The sequence below is a fragment of the Macaca nemestrina genome, chromosome 11, assembly GCF_043159975.1.
Source record: "Macaca nemestrina isolate mMacNem1 chromosome 11, mMacNem.hap1, whole genome shotgun sequence".
Lineage (NCBI taxonomy): Eukaryota > Metazoa > Chordata > Mammalia > Primates > Cercopithecidae > Macaca > Macaca nemestrina.
The window spans coordinates 67,252,964-67,271,959 of record NC_092135.1 but is presented as its reverse complement, the minus strand read 5'-3'; the positions used below and the strand labels follow the sequence as shown (position 1 = coordinate 67,271,959).

The 18,996-nt window shown below is 40.6% G+C and overlaps 1 protein-coding gene and 1 long non-coding RNA gene across 2 annotated transcripts in view; one reads left to right on the top strand and one right to left on the bottom strand.

Annotated features, from left to right (window-relative positions):
• Window positions 1-1,024, bottom strand: part of LOC105483281 (uncharacterized) — a 39,118-nt gene extending 38,094 nt beyond the window's left edge. The window contains exon 1 of the long non-coding RNA XR_988143.2: window positions 891-1,024. This is a non-coding gene — a long non-coding RNA (uncharacterized lncRNA). The remainder of the gene's footprint in view (window positions 1-890) is intronic.
• Window positions 1-18,996, top strand: part of LOC105483280 (LDL receptor related protein 2) — a 214,626-nt gene that overhangs the window by 3,470 nt on the left and 192,160 nt on the right. The gene's annotated exons all lie outside the window — the stretch shown is intronic.

The window sequence follows — 18,996 nt, the reverse complement described above, 5'->3', positions numbered from 1 at the left end:
ACGTATTTTTTCACTAACAGTTCTCTGAAGACTTCTCAGACCCTAGCATGTGATTGGAAGTTTTTTTCTTTTTCTTTTTCTTTTCTTTTTTTTTTTTTTTTTTGAGAAAATAGTATTGGCCTTAAACAAAGTTGTATTCTATTTATTAAGTTAAAAAACTTATTTTTCAAAAATAGAAATGGGGTCTCACTCTGTTGCCCAGGCTGGTCTCGAACTCTTGGCCTCAAATGATCCTCCTACCTCTGCTTCCCAAAGTGCTGAGGTTACAGGCAGGAACCACCTTACCTGGCCCAACATTATATTCTTTAATCCAATAAAAATGCGGTAATGTTTTTAAGAGCTTGTATCAGCTTTTATGACAATTGCATCTTCACATGAAGTTTATATGTTTAAAAGGATTGTGGGGGCAATAGCAAACATGTATTGTTTTTATTCCATCATAACTCTGGAACCTCACTGCTGCTTTCATTTCACAGTTATTGGCTTCTCTTTCTCTATTTGAAAAAGTTTCTCTTTACCAGTCTTCATAAGACTTCTGCCTGAACTCCCTTCAGTCATGCACCTGTCTCATTTTAATAGAAACTCAGACTTTTTACAGCTGGAGGCAACCTTAGATATCAACTGGTCTGCTTGCATTTTTTTTTTCTTACAGATAATCAATTAGCCCAGGAGGGAAAAGAAAGGGGCTGAGAGGATGAAAGGGAAGGCGGTTAATGGGTTTCTTGCCGAAGGACATGTAGCCTGTGATAGAGCTAAGATATAAATTTGCAGTGGACCATTTTTTAGATTCATGCCTTCTAAATGTCCCCATTTAGATTCATGCCTTCTGAATGTCCCCAGCCTGTTTGGTTGGTTGAGATTTCTAGATTCCTTTTGGAATCCTGACTTACCAGATAAGGCACGGTCTGATGAGCAGATGAATCTTAAACAACTGGATGGGTTACCTGTCCCAGGTCAAAGAGGAATCCTGTGGTAGGTTATTACAACCATGTATCATGTGCTTTCAGCCTGGTCCAGAACTGATGCCATGTCAGTGCCCCTACTCCCAAAGACCATACCTCCAGATCCATTTTTCAAATTCTTGAGCCATCAAAGCACATTCCTGAAGATCTTTGGGTTTTGTAGTGCAGGCTGCTGTAAGACTAGGTTTTCTGTCTTACTAAAGGTAATTATTAGGTCATAATCATTGCTCATGTTCTCTAGTCAGGCACTGTAAGAACACTGACAGGTTTTTAAACGTTTTAAATTAAAATTTAAAATTTCCATGTAAAAATAATGATACCAAGATCCTAGATGTACTTCCTGTGTAATCAGAAGCGAGTGCATTGTCATACTGGCTTTGGAGTTTCTGTTAAGTCCTAGTAGCTAGAACAAGGTAAGTAGAAAGTTCATGCCTGTAATCCCAGCACTTTGGGAGGCTGAGGCGGGAGGATCATGAGGTCAGGAGATGGAGATCAGCCTGGCCAACATGGTGAAACCCCGTGTCTATTTAAAATACAAAAATTAGCTGGGTGTAGTGACGCGTGTCTGTAATCCCAGCTACTCGGGAGGCTGAGGCAGGAGGATTGCTTGAACCCGGGAGGCAGAGGTTGCAGTGAGCTGAGATTGTGCTACTGCACTCAAGCCTGGGCGACAGAGCAAAAATCCGTCTCAAAGTAAATAAATAAACAAAATAAAATAAAAATAAATTTAAAAAAGGAAAAAAAAAGAAAGTAGAGGTGCTTACGAAAGAGCGTTGAATGGATTGGAAAGGGGTTCTCAAGGTTGATTGCATGAATCTAGAGCAACTAAAAAAGTTAATTGTGAAGCCCTATTCTAGCATGGAAAAAATAAGCTCAATGGAACCTTTGGTATAAATCAAATGGTTCTATCATATCCTACTAACTTTATAGTCTTGAGTAATTAAAAAAATTTTACCACTATTGTGTATTCTGTGAATGTTTATTTTATTTTTTCCATGAATATTTATTTATTTATTTATTTATTTATTTTTTTTTTTTTTTGAGACGGAGTCTCGCTCTGTCACCCAGGCTGGAGTGCAGTGGCCGCATCTCAGCTCACTGCAAGCTCCGCCTCCCGGGTCTATGCCATTCTCCTGCCTCAGCCTCCCGAGTAGCTGGGACTACAGGCGCCCGCAAATATCAACAGTGTGCTGATGAGTCAATAGTATCAATACTACAGAAAGATTAAGGAAGATGAGAACTGAAAAGAGGTGTCTAGATATCTCACAATTAAAATGGACTGCAGCTTTGCATTTAAGATTCTGAAATAGTCATTGACTCATTCCTAATAACCCTGCCCAGGATCTCACCAGCATTAGAAAGATTGGAGATGTTTCAGCAACAGAGTTTTGGGATGCTTTTTGATAATGATCAGATAGTAGTTGTTTTGAAATGTCAAGAGCATTTCTGTGGTTCTTCATATGTTCCTAATGCAAATGTTTCCTAAGTAATTTCTTGACAGTTACAGCGTTTTGAGATGAAGTGGGAAGGGCTTGTGATTTTGAAGTTAGAGGATCTTGGTTTGATGCCTAGCTTTGCCCTTTATTATCTGGGAAATCCAGTACCACACACTCTGGGTGCTCTGGGGCAGTTTTCTTATCTGTAAAATGGGTATATATCTACCTCACGGGGTGGTTATGCAGAGGCAATGAATGTGAAACATTTAATAAATTGTGAAATCTGATGTATATTTCCATTCATCATTATTACCCTTTACAAGAATTTTACTTTTGCCAAACTTGAGGGGAGGAAGGTATTGCAGTATTTTGGTATCTTCTTTACAAGTGGGTCTGTGAATGATGCATCTGTGCATGTTGTTACATCCTTATAGTGGCTACCACAACTTCACATATTATTCAAGTACTGTTATGTTTGTGAATGTTGCAAAACCAAGTTAAACTGCCTGAAGCCAAAAAGGATTTATTGAAATACATAGTTGAGGGTGGGTGTGGTGGCTCATGCCTATAAATCTCAGCACTTTGGGAGTCTGAGGTGAGTGGATTGCTTGAGCCCAGGAGTTTGAGACCAGCCTGGGCAACATAGTGAGACTCCATCTCTACAAAAAATACAAAAAATTAGCCAGGCATGGTGGTGTGTCCTTGTGGTCCTAGCTACTTGGGAGGCTGAGGTGAGATGATCCCTTGAGCCCAGGAGGTTGAGGCTGCAGTGAGCTGTGATTGCGCCACTGCACTCCAGCCTCAGCGATAGAGCGAGACCCTGTCTCAAAGAAAATAAATACTTAGTTGAAAAGATACAGATAATTAGGTTGATCCATTTGAGATTGATTTTTTTCCTATGCAGAAATAGTCAAATATTGGCAATTTCATTTGGTTCAACCTAACAAAAAATGGAGGCTCAAACTATGTCATGCCAATCTTGTTTTTCTTTCCATCTCCTGGTTCTGAGATGACTCCATTCTTAAACATGTTCTCCTTTGATGTAAAGTGGCTGTCAGTGGCTCTGGAGCCACCTCCTATCAGATCATGTCCACTGGGAAAGAATAAGAGTTTTTATCTTAACTCTTCCCAGCAAAAGTTTCAGTTGCATCTCAGGGGCTCTGCTTAGGTTATAAGCTCATTGAAGAACCAACCACTGAATCCTGGGTCATGCTGTGTTCCCATGGCTTAAGCCTGGGCTATATTCTCAGTCTTTGAGATCGTGCACTAAGGGGTGGAGTCCAGAGAGAAATGGGGGTAATTATTGGGAGAATGGTGAACAGATGCTGGGATGCAAAAATAAAAAGTGTCCAGTATACCTTATCAAATAAAATTGACTGATGATGTTATTTTCATTTTACATGTGAAGACACACTTGAAAAAGCTACAGAAATTTCTCAAGAGCTGGCAGCCCTGGGGTAACTTACAGAATTGAAAGGAGAAAAGTACTGGAAACATTAAGAAAAAAGACACGGTGATCTGTGCCCATGTGACCATGTTGCAACTTTAAGTTTAGAAGGAGAACAGGAGAAAGAAGGACTTTTAGAAGGTTTATTTGGATCCTAAAGTTTTCTTATTTGGAGGAGAGCTTTGTGATAGACAGGAAAGTTCTGGAAAATGAGCTGAGAGATCAGACTACAAGATCCCTTGAGTCCAGTGTAGTATTTCTTTTCTTTTCTTTCTTTCTTTTTTTTTTTTTTTTAATGAATCTTAGGTTCCTGCTCCTTTTCCAATTTACTTCACTCCAATGTTTATGTTCCTAAGACTTTGTCCCTTTTCCAAGCACTAGTCCTTGGCTATAAGGATGGGGTAGAGAGAAAGAAGCTCAAAGAGTTTAGAGACAGGTTAAGATGCTTCTGTGGAGACAGAATCCATCTTGGTGCATATCTGAGTGTCCTTAGCACTTCACCTATGGACTTCTTTCATAAATGGTAGAACAGGTATCCATCACACCTTATTGGATTAATTCACAAATGCCAGATATATGTACTCTTTGCTGATGATTACTTTGTTGGTCTCTAATTTAAGTCTTATCTCTAATCACATTTGCTGAGAAAATGGAGATATTCTCATTCTAAAAGTAAGATGGCTAACTTTTATATTAGGGCACTTCTGATTTAGGATAGCACTGAAATTCAGTGCAAAGAAATGTAAGTCTTTCCTAGATAATGACAGATTAGACAATTTGAAGTTTCACTTTTGGTCATTAGCCCTCAGGTCATGCCTGACCCCAAGGTTACTGGAAACAGTGAGAAATGAATGAAAGGAGGAAATGTAATTACCATTCTGTGCATTGAATAGTTAAGCCACTGTTACCATGGATACAATGGTGCATTTATTGTCCAGATCTTGAGATCCAAGTTTGTAAGCAATATCCAAGGTCTCCTTTAAATTTATGTCCTATCAGCCAATAACACATGAAGGTTCCTAGTAACTTTGAAAATAAGTCTTTCCTCACTGATCTACTGATTCACATTAAGTAACAGCATATGTACTTTTGAAGGTGTTGAGGAAACCTGAAAAAGACAAAAAGGAAAGTAGCTACACTTCTGTTATGCTGGACGTTCTTGGATTCCTATATAAAAATATTCTGTCTTATAGTGTCAGTGATTTGCCTGTCACTTTGGGCCCAGTTCTTTGGTTTTTATGTCATTAACAAGGAGAAAATTTCCTGAGTAAAGGTTGAAAAAATCAAAATCGTTTTCTTTATTTTTTGAGACAAGGTCTCACTTTATCACCCAGGCTGGAGTGCAGTGATGTAAACATGGCTCCCTACAGCCTCAACTTCCCAGGCTGAAGTGATCCTCTTGGCTTAGCCCTCCAAGAAGCTGGGACTACAGACACATACCACCATGCACAGTTAATTTCTATATTTTTTGCAGAAATTGGGTTTCTCCATATTGTTCAGGCTGGCCTCAAACCCCCGAGCTCAAATGATCCTCCTGCCTCAGCCTCCCAAAGTGCTGGGATTATAGGCGCTAGCCACCATGCCCAGCCAAAATCATTTATTTTATCAGGGAATTCTTAAAGTCGAATTTAAGAATGAAAGTATTTTATCAGAAATATGGCAATCCTACACACATTTTAATCTCACTAGAAGGGAGGTGATACATGCTAGCATGGTTTAATTTTGATGTGGGGAAGGGTGTGGAGGATACTTTTTGTTGCAAGAAACAGAAAACCCAACTCAAAATGGCCTACACAATAAAGGGTATTTGTTGGCTTATGTGAGTAAAAAATACTGAGGCAGAGTGGGGTTCAGGGGAGGTGCAGTCAGGGTTCCAGTTCTCTTTCTTTGTGTTTTCCTTGACCCTACTCCCCTCTAAGTTTCACCTTTGTGTGCAGTCTGGCTTTCCATATGATTCTGATATGGCTGCCAGGGCAAATGGGGCTACATGTTTCCTTGATCCTATCTAGGAGAATCCAACTTTGAGAAGGTTTTAGTTATGTTCTTGAAAGTATTATTTCATCACAATAACTTACAGATTGTTATAATTTCTAAGGACCCTAGATAAAGTCAGCTAGCTCCCCAAACTTGGCATATCATCAAAATCACCTGAAGAACTTAAAAAAGAATATAGATTCTTAAAACCCACTCTTACTAAAGCAGGGGTATGAAAATCTGCATTCTTAAAAATTTTATTTTATTTTACTTTCAGTTCTGGGATACATATGCAGAACGTGCAGGTTTGTTACATAGGTATACATGTGCCATGGTGGTTTGCTGTACCTATCAACCTTTCATCTAGGTTTTAAGCCCCACATGCATTAGGTATTTGTCCTAATGCTCTCCCTCCCCTTTACCCCCACCCCCTGACAGGCCCTGGTGTGTGATGTTCCCCTCTCTGTGTGTGATGTCCCCCTCCCTGTGACCATGTGTTCTCATTGTTCAACTCCCACTTATGAGTGAGAACATGCAGTATTTGGTTTTTCTGTTCCTATGTTACTTTGCTGAGCATGATGGCTTCCAGTGTCATTCATGTCCCTGCAGAGGACATGAACTCATTCTTTTTTATGGCTGCATATTATTCCATGATGTATATGTGCCACAACCAACCCAAATGCCTATCAATGATAGACTAGATAAAGAAAATGTGGAAAATCTGTATTTTTAAAAGTTTCCAGGTGATTATGAGGGCTGGACACATTTTGGGAACATCTAATCTAGGTACCCTCTCATTTTTCAGTTTTGTAAACAGACTTACAGATGAACTGACTTGCCACTGCAAATTTCTTCAGTGGCAGTTAAATATACTCTGTTAATCTCTTTCTTTTGGATGGGAATGTTACAAGGTAGCTACAACAAGGACAGGACTCTTTTAAGTCTGAGGGTGACATGAAGTACCGCCCTCATTCCTGGCCACCTCCATTTTTGGCCAGTGTGGCAGGTCCTGAACCTCTCCCTAAATGTGCCACTGTTTGTGTCTTAATTGTTATGTTTTGCTCTTACCTTGGTCACCTTTGAAGTTCTCCCCAGACCCTCCTAAGAACATTAGATTCATTAGATTCGTTGAGGTAAATAACTGTTGCAGGTCTTCTAATCTTTTCTCACCTATGTCAGGAATTCATCTCAGAGCACCGCTGTCACAGCCCACTGGCTTCTAGAGAAGCTGTCTGTTCCATGTTTGGAACGGGAGTATTGAAAAACTTCATAGCTCATTTCCTTTGTATCCTAGCCTCAACTATTTGTTGACCTCATTGGGACTTACAGTTTGTTGATCCTACTGCCTCTTCACCGTCCCTCAAATCCCTCACCTATTTACTTCCTCAGCTTATATTTTATGGCCATGATTAATTTCACTTCCCTGCTTACGTACACCCTCAGCAGCTTGGCCCCTTTATCTGGCTCTGTTGTGCTTGGCAAGACCCTGATCGTGGTTAAATCCAATTCTCCACATCTGCATCTCTGTAGCCAAATATGGCAGGAGAAAAACACAACTATACTGACTAGCCTCGCTTGACATTCATGAAGCCAATCTCAAGCTTAGGACTTGCTTCCTAGCCTGTCCATTGCTTCTCCTGCTTCCTTATATCTTCTCCTCTATCCTCAAACCTCTGACATCACCTGCTCAGATGTAGAGTGAGCTTTTTAAAACTATGAAAATAGAAGCAACCAGAAGAGAATTCCATAAACTTCTATAACTCAGCCATCATCATTTGAACTTCAGCTTATATCCTCTGTCTTTCCTCCTATTACACTGGAAGAATTTTCCATGCTCTTAGTCCAACCATTTCATTCATGTTCTAGATCCCATTCCCTCTCACTTCTCTGCAATTGTCCCCTCTTTCTTTTATGATATCCTCTCTTCCACATTACCTTCTAGCTATCACTCTATTTTTTCTGTTCTACTTTACAGTAAAATTCTTGTACAGATGTGCCTATAGCCACTGTAATTACCTTTCAATTTTTCCTCAAATCCATGCCATTTTGCTTTAGCCCCCATCCATGCTAGATTTTTCTTTTTGGTCAAAGTCACTCATGACCTCCATGTTGTTAAATCCAATGATCTATTTTCAGCTCTGGTCTTATTTAACTGGTTAGCAGCATCAGACACAGTATATCCTGACTTCCTCCTTGAAACAATTAGATTTTCAAGAAATTGCATTCTCTTGGTTTATTTTCTTCCTTGCTTGCCTTCCCCGGGTATCTCATGCTTGCTCCTGTCTATTTCCCTGACCTGTTTTCATCTCTAGCTACACTGCCTCCTTGGTGGCCTCATCCTGTCTCATGGCCCTCTTTGAAGCAGGGAGTGGTTTCCCAACTCAGGGAGGCGGCACGGACTGTGGTGGAAAGAACATCGCATGTCAAGTCAGGACATTCATGGGTCTTGTTCCTGAAGAAAGAAGGAAAAATAGGCACAACCAAAGAGGGCCCCAGGCTGCTGAAAAGGACCCAGGGCCACTTGTCCTCTGGGGATAGTCTCTCTCATCTCAGTCCCCATAGTTTTTTTTTTTTTTTCAATGGAGTCTCACTCTGTCACCCAGGCTGGAGTGCAGAGGCATGATCTTGTCTCACTGCAAACTCTACCTCCCAGGTTCAAGCGATTCTCCTGCCTCAGCCTCCCAAGTAAGCTGGGATTACAGGCACACACCACCATGCCCGGATAATTTTTATATTTTTGTAGAGATGGGGTTTTGCCATGCTGGCCAGGCTGGTCTCAAACTCCTGACCTCAAGTCATCCTCCTCCCTTGGCCTCTCAAAGTGCTGGGATTACAGGCGTGAGCCACTGTGCCTGGCCTCAGTCCCCATACTTTTGAGGACTCCGTATGTACTTCTTTACCAGGTACATGCTGACAGCTTAAATTTATGAATCTAATCGAGACCACTACCCTATAGTCTAGACCCATATATCCAACTGCTCATTTGACATGTCCACCTGGCTGGCCAACAGTCATCTCAGACTTAACATGTCCAAAAATGAACTCCTGATCTCCACTAATGCCCAAACCTGCTTTCCATGTAGAATTTCTCATCTCAGCAAATGGCTTCCTCATCCTTGCTCAGGCCTCAAACTGTTGACTTTTCTTTTACTTTTCTACCCCATATAGAATTTCTTAGAAAATCCCATTGTTTTGATCTTCAAAATATATCTAGAATCCAACTACTTTTCACCATCTTCACTTCTGCCACCCTGATTCAACCGACTGCTGTCTCTTGCCTCGATGATTGCAATAGCTTCCATACTGATTTCCTTGCTGTAGCAACTTTTTTAGAACATCAGTCAGATCACAGCACCCCTCTGCTCAGAAGCTTCCATGGTTTCTGTCATACACAAGTTGGATTGCCCAAAAACAGACACTGTTTGCAGCTTGGAGTATATGATATTTAGTAAGATCAATGCCTGTGAAGGGAAAGGGAGGAAGCAGGATGGGCAGAAGAAGAAGTTGAACTCTGGCAGCCCTTGGTCAACCCAGAGGAAGCTCTGGAGCAAGAGTTGCCTATTAGAGTGTCCTGTGTCAGGCTGAAATGGCCTTGCTTAGTCACTGGATGTGGCCTGTCCTGGAAGGACACGACCATGGACAGGTAGCTTTCTATAGCCGAGGCAGACCCCAAAGGAGCTGATTGAGGAAGAAAGTCCTTCCTCGTAGCTGGTCCTTCCTATAAGAGGAAGCTGCATGGCACATCTCTGGGTGTACCAGTGCTTTCCATCTCATGAAGAGTCACAGTCCAAGTCCTTACTATGATCTACAAGACCCTAACCATTTGGCCTTCACATCACCTCCCTGACCTCATTTCCTTCTCCTCTCCCCAGGCACAGTGTACCAGGCACAGTGATATCCTTGTTTTCTCTGACCTGATGAGCACTTTTGGGCCTTTGTGCTTGCTCCCCCTTTTCCTGAGTGCTCTTGCCTCAGATGGTGCATGACTTACTTCCTTTCCTCCTACAGGTCTTTGCTCATAGGTCACCCTCTTAGTGTGGCCTTCTCTGATTCTTTCCCGATCTCCTCTTTCCTGATTTACTTTCTCCATTGCACTTACCACCATCTGACATAAGGTATGTAACTTAATTGTTTGTTTATTTCCTTACTTATTATCTTCCTTTCCCTAAGATGTAAATGGCACAAGGGCAGGGATTTTCATCTCTTTTATCCATTGCTTTCCCTAGTGTCCAGAAAAGGGCTAAATAAGTGAATATGCATTGAATAAATGAATGGACAGATGCCACCATGGGTGCTAAGAAGGGGCATCCTCAGCTCATCACCATTCCCTGGTACTACCAGCTCTTAATTCCTCGAGGCCCCTGGAGGCCCAGTCAGGGTCCTGATGGAGAAAAAGGAAAATTGCTGTCTCTATCAAAGCAAGTGGCTTAGCAACGCTGTTTCTCTCCATTTCACTCCCCCCTTTTCTCCACCCCAATGCCTCCCACTCCCGCCCTGCTGGTGATTCCCAATGCATTTGAGAGTAGTTGAATCTGCCTCCTTCTTTGTAACTTCCATCCCAGATACTTGGTTACCCTGTGAGAATTCCCCTGTACATACAGAATGGGTCATTCTGCTATTTTTAGGACAGATTTGATACAGTAGCTTTTACAAAAAGATAAGCCAACATTTTTAGACTTCATGTTAGTGGACTGTCATTCTGTATTTAAACAGAACACAAAAGAAAGCTGTCTGAGACCATGACACAGTGAAAACAGCCTTGATCAAACAAAAGGCCCTCTTTGAAGAGGGGAGTGGTTTCTCCACTCAGGGAGGCAGCATGGATTGTGGTGGAAAGAACATCACATGTCAAGTCAGGACATTCATGAGTCTTGTTCCTGATGAATGAAGGAAAAATGGGCACAGCCCAAGAGGGCCCCTGACTGCTGAAAAGGACTCATGGCCACTTGTCTCCTGGGCATAGTCTCCCTCATCTCAGTCCCCATTCTTTTGAGGACTCCGTACATAACAAATAAGTTGGAGGCAGGAGAATGATGGAGTTCCACACATAGATGAGTAGAGAAGTTGGGAAATAAGCCACAATAAAAATGACTAAATTATTTGAGTGCTTTCTATACCAGGCACTGGCCTAAGTGCTTTGTAGGTATTAGTTTACCTACTGATGTAGTAACAGTAAAACTTTTATGGCTAAAGAACCAAAACAATGACAGGTGAGGTAATTTACCCAAAGTGATTCATTTACTAAGTGGCAGAACCAACATTTGAACCCAGAACTCTTATTTGCATATGTTGCCACCATGGATAATTTGGAGCAAGTAGAAGATATTTCCTCTGTACGTAATCAAACGAAGCCTCTTTTAATTTCTCATATTATGATCAGCTGACCTCATTTTAGAGGCTGGTACCATTGTGACCCAACTTTTGGACATTTTAATGCTAGTCTTGGCAGTTCATTCATTCATTCATTCAACATATGTTGCAGCCTTATCATGCTCTAGGCATGATGTAACTAGGTACTGCAGAGTATAGAGAGAGTCCCTCAACATAAACCACATCCAAAACAGCTTACTGTTGAACAGAGTATATTTCCACTTCCTTCTAGAAGACTAGAAGACTGTAGTTTTTAGGTACAGATTGATTTCTGTCTGCTGCTGGGTTTCTCCTATACTACTATTTCATTATCTGGGAACACCTTTTGTTTTCCTCTATAATTATTTGTCTTTTAATTCAAAGGACCCTTACCTAATCAGAGAGTTCAATTCTAACCTTCCAGTAGGGACAGCAGTCATCCACAGATTTTCAGAAGTTGTTGTTGTTTACTATTAATGAAAAAATTATTAAGTTCTCTTATTTAAAGTCATTGAAGAAAAAAATGAACGACCAAGTGAGAGCTGAGTTTCTTTACTTCCCAGAGAAGACTGCTGTTGTAGAGATGGAGAAGACATTTCCTGCGTGCTGGGTGTGCTTAAAGGCTTCTTGGCCCCAAAGTATCTCTCACTATGGCCAAAGATCTCTGTTCTGTCATTACTAAAGTCAGTTCTTCAGAGTAAGACATTGTTTCCTCCTGAAACCCCTATTACAATGTGGAAATGTTCACTCCTGTAGGGTAAAGTAGTTAGTTGAGATAGTAACGCACAGTAAATGTTTGTCAGAGCAAGGTTCAGAGAGAAGAAGACACAAAGCTGGTATGTTTTAATGGGGAGGAAAGAGGGAAAGAAGGTACCAGAGGTGCGATATAGTCTTGAAAATAAGCCACCTCCCTTTTCTGGGGAAGAAAGGGTTATTATGCTTGTGCTTTTTCTTAGAATGGCTTTATGGGGAATTTCAGCTGTGATCTATTAGGAGGGCCTCAAAGATAGAACTTACACACTTCCAGTGTGGCTGTCCTTCCTCTAGTTAGCAATTGAAATTGAGTTGTTACAACAAAAGGAAAAGTTGTCCTTAAAAGGAACACAGTTGTAAGGCTCTATCAACCATTCCTTGGGGATTCAACAGTGCCTGGTAAGTTTGAGAATTGACCCTTGGATTTTAATGTACATGGCAGTTACAATTTGTCTAGGCCATGATGATTACTATAGGGAATCCTGTTTTTTTCTTTTTTTTTTTTTTTTTTTTTTTTTTTTTTTTTTTGAGACGGAGTCTCACGCTGTTGCCCAGGCTGGAGTGCAGTGGCGCGATCTCGGCTCACTGCAAGCTCCGCCTCCTGGGTTCACGCCATTCTCCTGCCTCAGCCTCCTGAGTAGCTAGGACTACAGGCGCCCGCCACCGCGCCTGGCTAATTTTTTGTATTTTTAGTAGAGACGGGGTTTCACTGTGGTCTCGATCTCCTGACCTTGTGATCCGCCCGCCTCGGCCTCCCAAAGTGCTGGGATTACAGGCTTGAGCCACCGCGCCCGGCCTGTTTTTTTCTATTTAAATTTTTTTTTTAAAATTTTTATGTTTTAGAGATGGGGGTCTCACTATGTTGCCCAGGCTGGATTCAAACTCCTAGGTTCAAACAACCCTCATGCCTCAGCCTCCTGAGTAGCTGGGACTAAGGTGTGTGCCACTGTGCCTAGCTCTGTTTTTCTTTTAAGTTACTGTGTAATAAAAAAAGGATTTGCAAATGCATAAAGTTGAATATACACATGTCCTAAGTCAATTGTTAAATGATTGGTTTTTATGTACCAAAATTCTGCATTTTTTTTCAAGGTCACTTCTGATATAAGAATTTACTTCTTCCCTAATATTTGGTGCAGTGAGGTGTTGAAAGAATTTGCTAAGTAATCATTGAAAGCTAAGATTCTAGTGAAAAACAAAATGCATGGTTTAAAAATTGAACGTACTAACTGAAAGACAGTGGAAGTTAGATGCTTCTAGCTGTAAATAATTAAACCCAACAGTGCAGACGAGAGAACATGGCACCAAGAGGGACTTGGGCTAAGAAGGATCATATTGTATTGAACACTTTCGTTTCCCTGTAAGGGAAATCAAAAGGGTCTTTAATAGTTGTTGCTGATTGTGACTATGTGCAACAAAATCCCACTGTAATCCAGATTTAGTTTTCAAGCATTTTGCCGTGATTGAAGGAAGGAGAAAGGGATAGGAAGAAGGATGGGGTTTTATTAAAGTTGTAGTTACTTCTTCCCTTTAGGAGGTCTAAGTGTGACTTGTCACAGTGACCTGGGACTTTGGTCCCTTCCAGGGCCTTCCTGTTCTATGGGCACATTGGTGGATCAAAGACAGTTGACTTTTTTGTTTTGTTTGGTTTTTGAAGAGAAGCAATGGTTCTGCTAACTCAGAACAAGAGCAACAAGAGTCATGAAGGATGTTTTTCTGAGTTTCCCTAACATTGCTCGGTTTTTTTTTTTGACCGCCCCCTCTTTTCCTTTTGAGGTGGGGCCAAGTGGTCAAACCTCCATTTTTCTGTCTGTGAAAAAGAGAGTTGGCCTTTATGAAGTGCTTTATTTTATTTTAAAAATTACCATAGGCTAAAATTGCTGCGTATGTGTACAGTTCTGTAAATTGTAATGCATGTATGTATTTGTGTAGCCACAACCTCCATCAGGATTAGAACAGTTCAGTCACCCCCACTAATTCCCTTGTGCTACTCCTTTGTAGTCACACCCTCCCAATAAAGTGTTTTTTAGGTTCCTTTTTTGAAAACTGACTTTCCCAGATGAATGTCTCCATTGCCTTTTATTTGTTCATTTTTATTTATGCAGTGTTCCTTGCTCATTTTTGAAGCAATTCAAAATGACACACATGGTAAGGTTGTAAGACTGCCTTTCCTTCATTATAACGGAGAAAAAACTCTGGAAAGATGGCAGCTCTTTCAGTATAGCCATATAAGAACAAAATTTCCCCAAACTTGGCTTGTTGCTAGATTGGAATCCGTAAAGAAAACACACTCAAGAAATCTCTCTTGAAGAGGAGGACAGAGGTTTATTTTTTATTTAACGATTTACCCCTTGACACCTGGGAAATGATTAGTTGATGTTTTCAAAGAAGATTAAGTCAGTGTGGTTAATTAACTGTGGTAATCAGGTGACTTAAATCAATTAACTCCTTGTTAACAATTTCCATCAATTTTGTAAATAAATGACTAAATCAGTAAATTGTACTCTTAAGATTAAAGGCTATTTTCTGATTTATTTTTTTGATGACAAATTAGAGAGTGTTTCCTTCTCATCTCATTCCCTCCCTGCCACTCTTACTCTTAATCATAAGCCAGTTTTAGTTTGAGAGGAGCACACCAGGGAAACTTTTAATATATGGTTTTAAGGAAAAGTCAGGCTTTAGACACCTTTGCTCCTTCATCTCAGCACATTTTGAAAGAATGATTTAGGGAGAGCAGTGGTTGGGGAGGGTGTAGAAAGTAATCCTGAAACACACTCTAGGATAGGCTTTTATTATTAAGTCACTTAATGTCTTGTTTTATTTATCTTTTCTAAGTTAAAACTCGATGAGGGGTATAATAAAATGAAACAGGGTTTGGCTCTTAGCTAAAAATAAACTTTAATGGGTATCTTACATGCTCTATTTAGAGGGAATTTCACAAAATACTGGGATATATTGATTGCATTCATTTGTAAAGCTTGATTGCATTAAAAAATACCACAGAAATATACAATTAAAATGTTACTTTTTAGAATCCTTATAATCGAAAATTCTCTTCCCTGCTTACATAACTTACATGTCTTTGTCTCCAATGAAATATGAGCTGGACAAACTAATATAAGAACAGAAAACAAAACACCGCATGTTCTCACTCATAAGTGGGAGTTGAACAATGAGAACACATGGACACAGGGAGGGGATCATCACACACCAGGGCCTGTTGGGGACGGGGGGCTAGGGGAGGGATAGCATTAGGAGAAATACCTAGTATAGATGATGGGTTGATGGGTGCAGCAAACCACCATGGCATGTGTATACGTATGTAACAAACCGGCACGTTCTGCGCATGTACCCCAGAACTTAAAGTATAATAATAATCATAAAAAAGAAAGAAACATGAACTGGAAAATTATAAAACCATATCCTATGCCCCTGAATATGCTATTGCATTCTCTGAGGATTTTCACTGTAGGACAGATGATATAGGGTTATTTATGGTTGCTTCAAGAAGGCATCTTGAATAACTTTTGAGGAGTTAGTCAATATTTGTGTATTTGCAAAAATTCTATGCTGTGCTCACATTTTATAAAGAGAAAATTTCTATGGCTTCTTTTAAGATATTAAGGGTAGACTAAATTGGGAAATTGAGCTGAAGCCACTGTTGTAAATTTAAATCTCTGGCTGCCAAGCAAAATTTTGGGCTCTTCCTATTATTATAGAAACTTCCTGGCCATACCCCCACTACTCCTTCCCAACTTCCCTAAGGATCTCCAGTCTCAGCAGGATCTACCCTGGACATAGTTAACCTGTGGTCAAACCCTTTCTGGTACTGGGACACAGTCTGGAATCAGAGCTCGAGAGATTTAGCTTGACTGCTTTCCAGATGTGTGCCCCTAAAGCTCTCTGAGCTTCAGTTTCCTGGATTATACAATGGGTATTAGTAATTTCTACCTTACAGGTACCTGGGAATATTTAAAGAACATTGTGAACATGCAAGTTCCTGGCACTTGCTGAGCATTCAATAAACATTTGGCTCCACAGGGAACCTGATATTAAATCATTCATAGTTGACCAGATCTTGGTTAGGTCATGCAGCAGAGCAGCCACCATGCTGTGGTTTTTTGAAATAAAGAAACCACTTGTCAGATTCTCTATCCATAGAAATTGCTGGGGAAAAATACAGCTTTTTAAAGGAGATGAAACTACTAGACAAAAATTGTTAGAAGACAGGCCTTGCCACCTGCCTTTCTTCCCCCAAGAATGTTTGGTTCTTCACCTCCCGGGTCTTGAAGGCGCAGATCCAAATGTCAAGTTGCCAAGAAGTTCAAACTTTGGTGGACCCAGTGTTTCCATTTTAGGTGTCCTGTGCATGCTTCCTGTAAACTTGGTTTTATGCAGAACTTGCTGATGATGTCTCTATAACTCTGAGAACAGGAATGATGGAAGCATGGGTCTGAGTGGAGGTCAGATGTGTCCTCTGGGCAAGGAGGAGGATTTGCCCAGGGAAGACTATACTTGAAGAGGAGCACTGGATTTTGTGAGAGGTTTTAGGCAAAGCATGTAAGAATCACAGTCAGTGAAGAGTTTTCTCTCTTGTAAGAGTTTCTTGGCCGGGCGCGGTGGCTCAAGCCTGTAATCCCAGCACTTTGGGAGGCCGAGACGGGTGGATCACGAGGTCAGGAGATCGAGACCATCCTGGCTAACACGGTGAAACCCCGTCTCTACTAAGAAATACAAAAAACTAGCCGGGCGAGGTGGCGGGCGCCTGTAGTCCCAGCTACTCGGGAGGCTGAGGCCGGAGAATGGCGTGAACCCGGGAGGCGGAGCTTGCAGTGAGCTGAGATCCGGTCACTGCACTCCAGCCTGGGCTACAGAGCGAGACTCCGTCTCAAAAAAAAAAAAAAAAAAAAAAAAAAAAAAGAGTTTCTTATTATTTCATGAAACAACAAAAAGGGTAGTGAGATGTTCAACAGGTGCGAAAGCTGTCAAGCTAGACTTGATTAATAATTACAGTTAAAATAATTACTGATGTATTTATTTCACACACATTTATTGCAAGCATATTTTGTCAGGAACTGACATGCATAGATGAATAAGACATGCAAATAAACAATTGTGCTACAGGGTGAGAGGTCTATAATAGAAGTTTGGGAGCACAGAAAAGGCAGTGATGTAGTCAGCTAGGCCTGAGAGGACCAAGGGCCAAGGAAGACCACACAGATTGCCATACGAACTGAGCCTTGAAGGAGCTGGGAGAGTGGACTGTGGAGGATTTTGTATGTCAAGCTGAGAATTTTGGTGCCTTTGAAGAAATGTAAGCTGGGAAGTATAATGATCAGACTTTCATTCTGTAAAAAGAATACTTGCTGCAATGAGAGAAAGCAGATGAACTAGTTAAGTTAGAGGATTACTGGGATTATCTGGGTGACAGATGATGAGGGCAGAACTAGACTTGTGCACCTGGAAGTGATGAGAAAAGGAGAGAGTCACCATGGAACAAAGAGAAAGCTTTTATTTGTTGCTGTTTTTGATAATTCCTGTTATTTGTTTTATAAGTTGGTATGTTTTATTTATGGGAATATTAGACATGTCTTTTCAATGTATGTGTATGCTAATTACATCCATAAATATGCAATGGTTTTTTTTTTTTTTTTTTTTAATTTTCCTGCCTGAAGAATTTCCAGCTTGCTGTCTATCTGGGCATGGTGTGTGATATTTTCTTTGTTTTAGTTCATTGATTCCTAGTTGGTTCATCTCCCTCAGGGAACGTTTGGAAACATGTAGTAGCACTTTTTGATTGTCACTATGCCTGAGTATCCCTGCCAGCATTTAGAGGGCAGAGGACAGGAATGCTAAACCATTGCAATACACAGGATAGTTCCATACTACAAAGAATTGTCTGGGCTCAAATGCCAGTAGTGCCTCTGTTGAGAGCTCATCTTGGTTGATAGGAAGTGAATAGAGAGGCAGGAAGGGACGCTCTTGGTAATAAGAGCGGTCATACACTGAAACTTATTATATGCCTGGTATATAGTCACCATAGCTGTAGCATTTCATTCTATGACCGTCCAGGGAGGTAGATACCATTACTATCCCCTTTTTACTAATGAGTGAACTGAGGCAGAGTAGGATATTTGGCTCTGGGCCTCACATATTTAACTCTAATGCTCTGTTTTCCCACATGCTTTATTTTCTTGTAAATTTAAATTAATCAATAATAAGAGGAAAAGGAGAACCACATTTACTTTGTGCTTTATAGTTTGTTAAATATCAGAATATACCTCCTGGAAACATTTCTGCCAGTTTAGCAGAATATTAACAAGTTATCACCTTCAAGCATTTTTTTTAAATATGGAAAATGTTGGATGATATTTGTTTAAAATTAGGATGGCTTTGCTTTGTAGATTGGAAGAAACTCTTATTTGATGGAATAACAGTTGGTACTCCATAAATGCCTGGGGAATTGAATTGACTCTATGGAGGCACTTAGTGGCTTTAGAGGGTGTCATAGATCTTGCAAATTTATTTTTATTTTTATTTTTTTACCTCACATAAAAGTGAATCTGCCTCAAGTACGATCTTTGTCGTTTGAAGACGTGCAGTGACATTGATGAGGAATGTGGCTTTTTCTTGGACATACCTTGCACTTCCCTGTTTCTGTGCCAGTTCTAGTATGTTTCCTTTGTGAGGCATCTCCTCCTCTCAGATCCATCTATCTGTAGCTTAAATGCACCTTCCTGTACAGGACCTTTCTTGATCTCCACTGAATGTTGTCTGAACCTCTCTTACAGCATGTCTCATCATGCCATGAGATACAATCATTTGTGTATGTATTTTATCTTTTCCTCTAGAAGAGTACCACATTTTGGGAGAGGCATAGAATAGGACCACCGATGCTAAGAGTATGCCTAGCTCCTCTGGGCTCTTGTGTCTGGCACAGTGCCAGGCATAAGCAGGCACTCAAGAAATCTTTGTTTAATAGAAAGTCAAAAGAACAACATGTGTTATAGTAAATTCCATCACGTTGGGGAGGTAATAGGCATGCTCTACTCTGGGCTCCTGTTGCAGAGAGGATTTT